At 44.2% G+C, this 12,579-nt stretch overlaps 1 protein-coding gene across 4 annotated transcripts in view; it reads right to left on the bottom strand.

Moving 5' to 3' along the window:
- The window catches only part of FOXP1 (forkhead box P1), a 385,628-nt gene that overhangs the window by 335,066 nt on the left and 37,983 nt on the right, over positions 1–12,579 (bottom strand). For all 4 annotated transcript variants that reach the window (XM_086619317.1, XM_086619318.1, XM_086619316.1 and 1 more), the window contains exon 2: positions 3,518–3,645. The gene's annotated coding sequence lies outside the window, so the exon portion shown is untranslated. The remainder of the gene's footprint in view (positions 1–3,517; positions 3,646–12,579) is intronic.

Raw genomic sequence — 12,579 nt, 5'->3', positions numbered from 1 at the left:
AAAATATTCCGCCAATTATATAACTTGAATTAGGTTAAGGACTCAAGAGAAAGCAAAATAAATGCTTTGAAAATACTTCTGAGATAAAATGTAAGTTGACACTGTCTTCATGTGCTGTAGCCGATGTTATACAATCTGATAGGCAGCTGCCAACATTCATAACTGTTTATTAAATCTAGCCTCTCTTTATGGTGGCAGCTAAGATCTGTATTTTTACCAATATTAGGTTCATTGTGTTATGAAAAAAAGACCAAAATACTTAGGAGCATTCACACCAGCTTATAAAACATATTATGTAGTATATTAAATTGTTAAAATTACTTCTTCTCCCCGCACCCGCCACAGAGAAAGTTCCACGGACAAAAAAGTTTCAGAAAAACAAAGTCTTTCTGTAGCCACTGATGCTTTACAGCGGCAAGAGAGATCCTGCGAGGACAGAAGTGCCACCTCGGGGCTGCCACCACCTCTCCTGCTGCCGAGCTCTTCCAAGGGACACCAGGCTTGGAGCTCCTGGAGCTCTGCCCAACTCGCCCCGTCCCCCCAGCACACGTCTGGGTTAGCACAACCTGCTGAGACCTGGGGGAACCACCTCCTGCTCCACAGCTGCGGACAAACCCCTTCAGCTTTTGCTCCCTGGCTATCACAAGCATCATCACGGGCAGATGAAGCCCTCTGTGTAAATAAAGAGCCCGTCCACCAGAGGAGAGGACCGGGTTTTTAGTACCACCCCATTATTTTGATTTCTTCTGTTCTTAACTCAATTTATCGTACAAGCATGGTTATCTCCAATTTAAAAAAACATACGCAGCACCAGTTCCTTGACTTAAAAAATTTATAACTACGAGCAATTTGTTAAAGCCTTTTACCGTATCTTTCTGTCTCATTTTCCTAGGTGCTGCAACGAGGCAATTCACTGTTCTGGCTGCTTACCCTAGATGACCTTTGCCTGCCATAAAACGGTATACAACTAAACGCTCTGCTTTAAATAAAACTCTTGCCTCTTCGAAAGGCCCTACGTATTCAGTCAACACAATCAGCAGAAACCACATTTGGTTACTCAATAAGCTGGAAACTTCTAAAACGCATACGGCGGTGAATGAATTCCTGCCATCACCAGGGACACTCGAGTGGGGAACAAGAGAGACCACCGAGAAGTGGCTCTCGCTGCAGCCGGAGAAAGGATCACTCCTTTAAGCTGAACCCTCAAGGAAAACGAGAACAAAAACTGAATTAGCTCAACACGTACCCTCTGCAGTCAGCACATTGCTAGGCAACTTACCATCTCTTGATAGAATTATGGCGGAGGGCTGGTCGTACATCAGGGTTAAGATGAACACAAGCGCCAGTTTTGGCCAACTGCTCCTTTCCAGTGGGACTGCTCAACGCCTGGTCATTTTGTATTATTATTTTGCAACATTTTCTAAGCACCTAGAGAGTCTCATGCATTCTGAAGGTATTTTAAAGCTATTATGTGACATGAAAATTTTAAGATAACTGCAAGTAAGTGAATTTTAGAAGGAATAGCACAAGGCTTTTTCTTTGTTCAAGCCAGCACTTGGAGAGAGTTAACAATCATTCTTTTCTTGGCTTTTATTTCTTAATACTGAAGCTATCCAGCAGGCACACTACTCAAACACCTTGTCTTTACTCCAGGTGCCAATTGGCCACAGCTCCATATCCCCATAATTCAACCTGGTATGTCAAGAGGATGCTTCAAAACACCCCAGTCCTTCCACTTGCCACCACTGAGACCAGATGCAAAGTCTCATTATGGGCAGCGCCACGGCGCTATCGCAATACCCAGTGATGTTGCACACAACCTGTGCCAGCCTTACAAGGGCTTCAATCTTTAATAGTGACTTGGATAGTAAGATTCAGACTCCAGGCATTATTTACAGTTATTAAAAAAGCATTAAGCAAACACACAGATTGCTTTAAATACAGGCACGTACCTTGCATATAACCCCAAGTTTTCCATGCATACTTCATAGGCACAAAGAAATAACTAATTAGCTAACCACTGTGATTAAAATCAATTGATTCATATGCGACAGAGCAGTGAGAAATTTTTGTGTCACTGGAGAAGTCTGGAGTTGGTCCCTGGTTGGGGATTTCGGTCGTGTCAGTGAGGCTGGTAATTTAGACATGAAGGAAATGGTAAGAATCCCTCTCCTGCGTGCACGCTTTGAGCTGCCATATGGGTTTATTCAACTGTTTACTACACCAGTCGGTAAAAACTGAACAGCTATTATAATCTTTGCTAAATGACATGGTAATTATGCTACCTCTGGAAAAAAAAGAAAAAATGGAAACTTTAAAAAAAAAAAAATCACAATTCACTGATGTGTGAATTTCTCGGGTTTTACAATCTTTGAATTGAAATGCACTTTCTAACACACAGAGGGATATTAAATATATAATAGAAATCTGAATTTATTTAAAAAAACAATTTGTGCTCCCATTTCCTATGCCATTTAATTATGCAGATTTCCTAGTTTTGAAAGATTTCTTACACAGACCTTCCAATCTTCCTGCAAAATCAGATGATTCCTGTTTCCCCAGCCTCTTAGCCTTCTGATTAACAAAGAAATATTGCCCCTTCCCTCACTCACGTTAGTAAAAGAGGAAACGAGGAGCTGGCAGGTAAGAGAAGAGGGCATGGGAAGGCCCCCCATGCCAGGCTGTGAGGGGACAAGGACAGTCGGGAAAGGCACAACCACCACTCGTTTGGCGCAAAAGGGACCATCGGGCTTCTGGGCTGGCTGAAATGGGGAAATGGCATCTGCCAGTGAGCAAAGAAGGGGTTGCCCCATGCCACCCTCTCAAGCTTGACCGAGCACAAGCCCACCCTGCCCAGTATTGGCTATTAAAGGCTTTGTCCCTCTGTCCCCCCAGGCTGGGCACCACAGCCCCAGGGCCACGCTGAACGGGGCAAGCGCATGCGTCGAGACGGCTCTCCTGTGTACCAGTGACACCATTTTGTCACTGGGATGCAAGTGCAGCAAACGGTGGAGCTAATTATTTGTTGGCAATGGCTCCTTTGAGAGCAAAGGCTCCGACATCTGATGGAGAGGAGCTCTCTCCATATTCATATTTCATCACGACATGAATTGCACATCTAAGCGTGTTTAGACCCTGTCTGTCTGCAAGGCTTCAGTTCGGGGCAGTGGATTCACCTGCATCACTGAACTCCAGTATCGTCATCAAAGAGCTCATAGCTCAAAGGATTTGAGGGACAGAGAGAAGGAGGAAAGGAAAAGAGTATTTGTTTCTGTACTGAGAATATTTGGTATCCCTATTTCATTACAATCAAGATCTTTTGGATTGGTTTGGTTTGTTTCTTTAAATAAGAATAGTGGTGACTTGCTTTTAAGCATAGACAATACCAAAAAAACCCACAAAAAAATAAAGAAACCCAAACCCCATCATACTAAAAAGGGGAGAAAAGGATGAGGGAAAGAGAGAATGTATGAAAGAATAAGTGAGAGTTACTGCAAACTCAGGTTTGACGACTCACCAGTTTTACTTGCAGGCATCACACATATCCACTCATGACTCAGGGCAAATATGGGAAAGGATCGAAACCCTTATCATGGCAAATGTGTCTGGAAGCCGGAGTCACTCAGAAAAAATGTTCTCAGGAGACTGAAAGACAAAAACATGTTTTAAAACTTCACTCAGTTAGAATCATATCAAAGTCTACCGTTTCCCTTTGAAAATAAAAGGTGGTTATAAACGCTGGAGGTGGGGGGAGCATTACAGGAGTATTTCTACATCTCAAACGTCACTCTATCACACAGCAGACTTTATTTGGCTTTAAATAAATCTGAAACTTACAATATTAAGAAAGGTTTTTAAAGACATGTTTTTAAATACACGCTTATTTCACATTTGCAACGTGCTACTCCGACAGGCAAGCTTATGTTCCTTCTAAATACCAAAACGTGTCACCATCCAAATCCATATTCTGCTCAAAACCACAGCACTGTGCACAAAATCCAGATACCTTAACCTACTTTGCATTATCAAAATATAACAGTCATTGAATTTCTGAAATATTTACTCTCTGCCTCCACTCACTGCATCCCGATAAAACCTTAACAAAACGTAGAATCTCTTGTTAGCAGTAATCTTTCCTCAGAGATAAGGAAAAACACATAGAAAAACTATTTGATGTTCAGGGTGAAAAGGCAACATTTGCAAACATCAGTTAAGAAATACCAATTAGTATGGGTTTTTTTTCCCAGCTATTAGCAACACAGATTGAGTTTAAGCTTAGCTCAGAGGAAGCTGATCACTGCACAAATGAAACATCCATTTTACTAATAAGGCTATTTTGAAGTAAGATGTTATGATTTCTTCCCTGGCAAAGTGAGTACTCAGAAACACGAACAGGGGTGTTCCCGGGGCCACGGTGCATGAACGTGGCACCCATGAAATCACCCGGGGTTTAACCAGAGCTGCGCTGCCTGCCCACGCCGGAGCAGGGCACTCGCTGCCCTAACCAACACCCCAGCTCCCGGCAGAGCCTCCGCTCCCCGGACCACTCCGCAACAGGGACTCGCAGCGATGAACCCCAGAGGGGAAAGCAAAAACTTTGCAACAGATGAAAATGCCCTGAAGGACTGCGGTAGGAAAAAACACAAAGGCAAAAAAAAAATCACGAGTGGTACTTCTGGGCTCTTTGCTCCCCAATCCTCTCCCTCCGCAGCATCCCCAACACCGCGGCTGCTCCCAGCTATTCCACATCTACCAGCATTTTGGCAGCGGCAAGAACTGCCACTGCCAAATTAACCTCGTGGAGTTAATTGTTTTGGCGGCCCACTGTTCCCAAGAACATCTGGAAGTTTCTGTCTTAGCAACAACCGTATGAAATCTCCTAAGACAAAAAACAGGTACTTCTCTGGCCCTGGGGCTTTCTCCCATTCTTTGCTGAATGCGATGCAACAGCTCAAAGAAGATCACAAGAGTTCAGAAATCTAAATATAGGGATTAGGCAACCTTATTCTAAAACGGTGCTACACGATAAAAATAGACCCAAAAAGGGTTTTTAAACAGCATTTATGCTAAACACGACTTCTTTCTCAGCGGCTCTGAAATACCTGCAAACCAAAAGTGACCTGCATCTTGCATCAGTTGTATTTTATTCATGAGGAGCAGAGTGCTTGGGAGAAGCAAGTGAGCAGTGTCAGAAGCAGACATCCGAGGCTGGCTTTACTGCTGCACCCGATGACAGATATGCACATGGGTACGTAGCCGAGCAGAAAGCTGCATCTACACATGCTGGGGCAAGATTTCTCCAGCTGACCTGCTGCACCACAGCATTCAACTGCTCAGTAATTTTTATCCATGATACATCTGTAGAGCAGGAACATCATTGGCCCCGTTTAGAAGACCAGGAATTGAGGCTCATTTTGGCTAATGCTCACTCAAAAGATTTCATGTCCTTTTGAGGCAAAATGACTTGTCTAAATAATGTATTTGGTCTGCAGCAGATGAGGGCTATGGTGTACAGAAGCACTGTCCTCAGCTCCAGATTGCTCCTCTTGTTCACATTCCTCCTCAAGCACTGGGAATATCTTGGCATTTTCATGCCAATGAGCAAATTTGAAAACTGGGGGAGCTTCTACACAAGGAACAAGAAACAGTGTTCGGAGTAGGTAAAAACATGCCATCCCAGCATGGTCTGAACTCCGATGGTGCACCTGGAAAAACAGATGTTTCTTACACCATCAAAAACTGACCTCACCAAAATACTCCGCAAAACCAATTCAGCCCAGTTTCCCAAGGGAAAGAGGCTTACGTGATCACCATGTACATTCTGTGCCCAGCCCCACCTGCATCTTTTGAATCCCTTGGGATTAACAGGAGGAGAGAGCTCCCAAAGACATGAATTCTCACGGCATTAAGTCTGGGGCTTGCACCACTGGAAGCATCCAAAACCATTCGATCAGCTGTCTCCAACAGCCAGCTGGCTCACCGGCGCTCCGCCAGCTCCAGGCTGAGCCGTGCCAGGAGGGAGTCCAGTGTGGCCCGGGGGCACGGAGGCAGCTCTGGCACTTCCATGGACCTCAAAGCTGGGGAACCTGGGGAAACCAGGCGTACTGCTGAGGGGAAGGGTGGAGGAGGGAGAGGAACAGATAATAGATGGGCTCTGATAAACTGAAGCCTTTAATGATCTACCCACGCACTTGAGTTCGATCTGGCATTGACAAATTGAAGCTTTTAATGATGTGCCCACACATTTGAGTTGGACACTCCTCTCCTACAACTTTCACAAAAATAGCCTGCTGGGTTAAAGACAGAGAAACTCTAACAACGCTGCAACGTGAGCAAAACTTGACGACTCTCTGGCCAACTTCTCCCCACAACAGATTCTTTAATACGACCTCCAATACAGACCTTCTCCTGTGCTGCCTTGCTCCCATACAGATTCTCTGAAGGCTACAGCTACATAAGGGATTGATGAGATGCAGCAGCTTGTACTGAAGTACAAAGTCAATCAAACCTTGGAACAGGAATCTGGGCTTCATTAATTCCAGCAATCACAACGTTTTTATTATCACTGTATTAATCAGAATAGGAAACCTATTAATCTGCCCCCAACAAAAATTAATCTTTGTAATATTGAACAGTTTTGAAATATGAGTTTTAATATTGCACTATTTAAATCTCAAATGCAGAGGCATACAGCTCAGATGATCTGGCAGACCACTATGGACTTTATCTCATCAGCATGAGGTCAGCCCTACCACCCTCACCTTTCTCTGCTGCTTCCAGTCCTCTTTGCTCATCTCCACCCTGAGGCTTTTGAAGCGACCAAGAGTTTCATACATCAAACTGTAAAACTGGCTGCAGCACTTGATGCAGTTCAGCAGTTATAAAGAGTTTAGGGCATAAAAGCTGGTGAAAGGGCTGGAAGGAATGTCCATGGAGCAGCTAAGGACTTGGGTTTGTCTATTTTGGAGAAAAGGAGGCTGAAGCGTGACCCCATTGCTCTCACAGCTTCCTGAGGAGGGGATGTGGAGAGGGAGGTGCTGAGCTCTTCTCACTGGTATCCAGTGCTAGGACACGTGGGAATGGTCCAAAGCTGCACCAGGGGAGGTTTAGACTGGACATTAAGAAGAGTTTCTTTACTGAGAGAGTGGTCAAAAACTGCAGCAGGCTTCCTCGAGGGGTGGTTGGTGCCCCAAGCCCCTCAATGTTTAAGATGCCTTTGGACAATGCCCTTAAAAACAAGCTTTAACTTTTGAACAGCCCTGAAGTGCTCAGGCAGTTGGACTAGATGATCACTGTAGGTCCCTTCAAACTGAAAATACTCTACTGAATTTATGCTGTGACACAAAAACTGGCACAGCGCATCACCGTCCAGCAGCGTCAGGGTGGCACAGGCTGGAAATGCCACTTTGCACAACGGGCTGCCTGCACTGGGGGAGCTTTGCGTGGCGGGTGGGCAACGCTGACAGCCAGCGGATCCACCGCCACGTGTTCCGGGGAACGGGGAGAGGTGCGGTGGGAGAAAAAGGCAGGCAGCTACAAAACAAGACAGTATCTGAAATTCCCATGCTCCACCAGCACGAGTCAGGGATCAGTGCGCGGAGCTGGCACGGGGAGCTGTGCCCGACCCTCGTCGGTGCAGCAAATCCCACCCCGAGCCATCGCGGTGAGCTGCAAAACATCCCGCTGCGTCCAGGAGATGCAGCAACGTAACAGGGCCCAGTTTCAAGGAGAAAGGGTGGCAAGGAGCAGGACAAAACGGGAAGGGGCTGAGGAAATAAAGACAAGTGACAAATGTGAATGAAAAAGAGGAAAAGGACCCAAAGCATGTCCGGATGCCTGTGCCCTGCCTGGGGTGGGTGACATGGACGAGCGCAGGGCTGCGGTTCTGCTGCTGCTCTTCCCTCACCATCCTGCAGTGGCAATTGCTGAAGGATACGTTATATTTTCATTATATTTCTTCATTATCTATATTACAATATTTTTTCATTATATACATTTTCATTTTTTCATCAAAGCAGCTTTCACCACCATACATACACACGCATAGGTAGACACACGTCCACCTTGGGACTATATTTGGCACAACACGTTTCAGAGCCCGATCAAAGGCAGAACTTCAATCATCTCATGCACCGCTCACATTAGACTGTTTACCGACTGCAACGAAACTAGAGAATACTGTTTTAACTAATGATTTCTCAAAGCCATGTTGCACAAAAGAAAACAGGTTCAACTTGTACATCAGCGCCTAAGAGACCGCTCCAAAACAGACAACTGTATGAAAAGTTGTGCCCATGTATACATATATACAAAACTGTTTTTAAAGTGACTGTTTTAAATTAGAATAAATCTGTGTTCCACCAATTAAGCTTTGAGTGCATGGCTGATATCGTTCGCTATTTTAAACAAGCGGCATAATAAATGCAAAAATTCAAATATTTTAGAGAAAATACTTGCGGAGTTGAGACATTAATTTTGCCATATACAATCTGTTTCACAGGGATTCAAAAAGCGTTATTGCCACCCTGGGTACATTGGAATAAAGATGAAACACCATCCTTTCCTATTTACATATTAAAAAATACGTGTCTTCTTGATACAGACTACCCAGCTTGCTGATACACGACTCTGTTAAAAACAATACAGCCTGTCTAGAAAACGCAAAGCCCCAAACTAGATGCGTCCTTGCAAGAATCACTGCACTCCAACAGGTTGTAAGTGGAAATAAAGAGCACCGCTGCCCTGTTTATCCTCCCCTGCAGCAAGGGTGCTGGGGGAGCAGGGCTGGAGCAGCTGCAGCTCCCCAGGGCCCTGCCTAAGGATGGAGCTGTTTACCAACCACCACCAGCAGCAAAAGGAGAGGAGTAAGATCAGGCTGGAATGCCTTGGCACCCCCGGATGTCCACATTCAACTGAAAAAAAAACAAACAAACAAACAAACAAAAGTGCAACAAAAAAGGGGAAAAAAAACAAAACCCCAAACAAAAAAAAAACACATCACCCCAAAAAAACACACCATCATCCCTATTCTTATTTCTACCTTATATACCTGTATTTGATTGTAGCTTGAAATGCTCAGCAATTTCCTAAAATCTTTCAATAAGATACAATTTTTCCAAAATACATAACATTTTTCTCTTTTTTTCATTTCTTTCCTTTTTTTCTTTTTTCCCTTAAATAAATTGCCATTAGAAACACACACCCAAAGCATCCTTAAAGGATCACGAAGGCTGCTCACAAGGGGAACTTCACTGCACCGAGTAGTAACATTTGTTCTCCCCTTTCAGCTGAGATCCACCTCAACTTTTTGATGTTGGTTGGAGCTTTTATTTGCAAATAGAGCAGAGCTGTTTGGGACAGAGGGCTCCTCCGGAGCATGCCATGTGGCCTGCACAGATGTTCCTTTTATTCCCGTGTCCCACAAGGCTCCGTGGCTCGCTGGTGTTAAACAGATTACGCAAGTAGAACACTTGATTTTGCATGTCCCCCTTTTTTCCAACAGTTGTCTAATTTACTCAATTCCTTTTGCCCCTCCTTCCCCCCACAAACACTACAGAAAACAGAAAAATGAGGCAGAAGCAAAGAAGCTTCTCCTCCAAGATCGAAATTTGCTGAAATGCTCAGCGTCTGCAAACAAAGCAGAAACGCAGAAGAACAAAGCTCTTATTTGGACAGTAACTAGCTCATTAGGTACCAGGTTCTTCTAAAAAAAACTTTTTTATATCCCAGTAACACCAGCTGCTACAAGTATCATAATCTCTCACCCTTATTTAGATGTCCAAAGGAGAACTGAACTTTAAAAAAAGAAATAAATAAAAACCAACAAACAAAAAAACACAACAACAACAAACAACGACAAAAAAACCCTAACACCAATTATGGGTGCTAAGCATTTGAAAAATCCTTGAAAATCTGGCCTTCAACTCGGTCACAAAGAAGGGGCTTAATTTCCCGGCTGTCAGGCATCCCAATCAACAACTGGAGTCAATGGAGTCTACACAGTACCTTATTAAAAAAAAAAAAAAAAAAGAAAAGAAAAGGAAAAAAAAAAAGAAGAAAAATAGAGCCTAAGAGGCCCGTTAAGCAACTTCAGCTACAGGGACACAACCTCGCTGCAGAAGACAGCAGCTCTACACAGCTTTGGGCAGCAGCCACTTTGCTCTCATGCTTAATTTAATTAATCATTTTGGTATTATCCCCAATTAGAAAAGTGTCTAACAGGAAAAATAATAAAAAACTCCAACTGGTTAAGACTAAGACGCAGCAAAAAACAGCAGCTACTTGGGACTTCTGGCATCTACCAAGGATATAAAATTAAAGCTAAAAATTGTGGGCAAATACAAAGGCATCGGTGTTTCATCCAGACAGCGGATTTTGAATTTTTTTTTTTTTTTTTTTTTAATAAACTGAAACTGAATTCCAGATGTTGAAAGTTGGGAAGTAAAAACTGCTTTAGCTGTAAAAACACAGAAAGGTGAGACAAAAAATTCTGCTGAAATATAGTGATTCTCAGGGATGAAAGCGAAGCCCGCGCACCTCGTCTCCAGGAACGGGTGGGACAGACTTTTTTCCCCTCTCTGTGCCAGATTCGGTAGTGGCACAGGGGTTTGCCCAGACTTTCCTTTTAATAAGGGACAGACTGAAGCAGAAATCCCTGGGGATTCCCTCAGCAGGGAGGGAAACACACATCCCCTGCACTCCTGATGCTGTGGCACAGAGCCCACCTGGCATCTCCAGCACCCACGGCTGGTACCTGGCAGCTCTACCCATGCGGTAACACCGGGACAAGGGGGCACTTGTGGATGCCATGGACACAAACTAGGACATCCCAAAAAGATGCACAAGCCCATCATTTTCTTTCACCAAATACAGAGTGCAAATCAGCCCTGCCCCAGCAGAGCCACGGGTGAGGCTCCAGGATGTCCTTCAGATTGCAAGCACGATCCAAATTTGGACTCGCGTGACTGGTTCTTGTTTTAATATACGGGTTCCATCACCACTAACGCGCAGGGCTTTTGAAAGCAGAATTCAGGGCAGTATTTTGAGATCACTGGTTTCATTCCTCTTTATTTCCATCACAGCATCCACGACACTCCACAGATGCACATATGAAACCCCAGAGCATCCTGCAGCATCCCACCACCCCATCCCGGTAAGACACTCGGTCTCACCCTAAAATTCAAGGACAGCAGCAAACGTTCAGATCTGATAAGAGGGGGAATATTCAGCAGCATACCTCACTAGTGATGCAGTCAAAACTTGCAAACTTAGAGAAATATGACTGGACTTGTCTGCTACCACAAAACAAAGTACCGTCTAGCGGTTAAAATCGGAGGACATGATTCAGGAATGCAAGGCTTTTCAAAGAAGAACTAAAACACATGATTAAGTGCTGCTGAAGTCAATAGGCTGATTCAGAGACCAACTTTTGGAGCAAGGGATAATACTCCCCACATTGCCATATGGCTCTCGGTCAAACTTCCTAGAAGCATTTGCTCATACCGGGTTCCACCACAGCTTTTGGGAGGTCCGCTTCTCTTTTGCTTTTCTTCCTTTCTTTTTTTTTTTAAATCTACGTCTGGGATGATTTTCACCCACTCTGAAGATCCCCTGGGCTCTCACCGACTGAGAGAGAATACTGAACCGTGATTACTGCAGGGTGGTGCAGATTCATGCAATAATTAATAGTCTCAAATGAAAGGTTATCTATAAATAATAAATAAATGCAAATATATGTTATATAACATAAATAATATATAAATATATACTATACAAAATAATAAATGCGGATATATGAATAATAAATAAATGCAGATCTGTTATAATACAGACGCACTTTTTGTGGTGTTTAATAAAAGGCACACAAGCCTGATACAGCAACAAAATCCAGCATGTGCATTCCGGCCAGTCAAGGGATCTCTGCAAACAATCCCAATGCCACCTCCAAACTTCTGAACCCGCTCTGCTTTTACAACTTGGAAATATTTCACTCTTCCCGCCAGCTCCCCATTCAGTGCTACAGCGAAGTCTTCTGTGGCGGGTGTCCTACTTCTTATCCTTTTCACCTATATGATGTGTGTGACAGCAGCCACTCGTCACAGCCTCCCACGAAGGATTGACAACAGCACAGTCACCGAGGCCGACCCCCGGGGCAGGCACCGCTGCCGCCCCACGCCAAGGGAACCGCATCCTGAGGTTCTCCTTATCTCCCAGGAACGGCATCCAGCAGCACCCCCTGCTCCCCAGCCATCCTGTCCCGCCAATTCAAACAGGCAGCAAACCAAACTTTTCAGCAAGCTAAACAGCCACTGAACCAACGTTTGCAGCAACTTGGTTACAATTTTTATTTGTATTTATTGGACAGGGAAGGGGGAGACCACTGGCGGAGCCACCCACTGACTTTCCATGCCCTCCCCAAGGCACCCGGCTGAAATAATCCACTAATTTTGCACGTTTCCTAATCTTTGCAAAGTTATTCTTTACGTTTAGTCACGGAAAAGAAGAAATAAAACAAAAGCCCGATGAATTCTTGTTGGCTTTTTTGAAACGCTTCATAGCACAGATAAGGCGTAACATCAT

This window comes from Tauraco erythrolophus, chromosome 12 (assembly GCF_009769465.1).
Source record: "Tauraco erythrolophus isolate bTauEry1 chromosome 12, bTauEry1.pri, whole genome shotgun sequence".
Lineage (NCBI taxonomy): Eukaryota > Metazoa > Chordata > Aves > Musophagiformes > Musophagidae > Tauraco > Tauraco erythrolophus.
The sequence above is the reverse complement of the archived record's forward strand: the minus strand, read 5'-3'. Positions and strand labels throughout refer to the sequence as shown.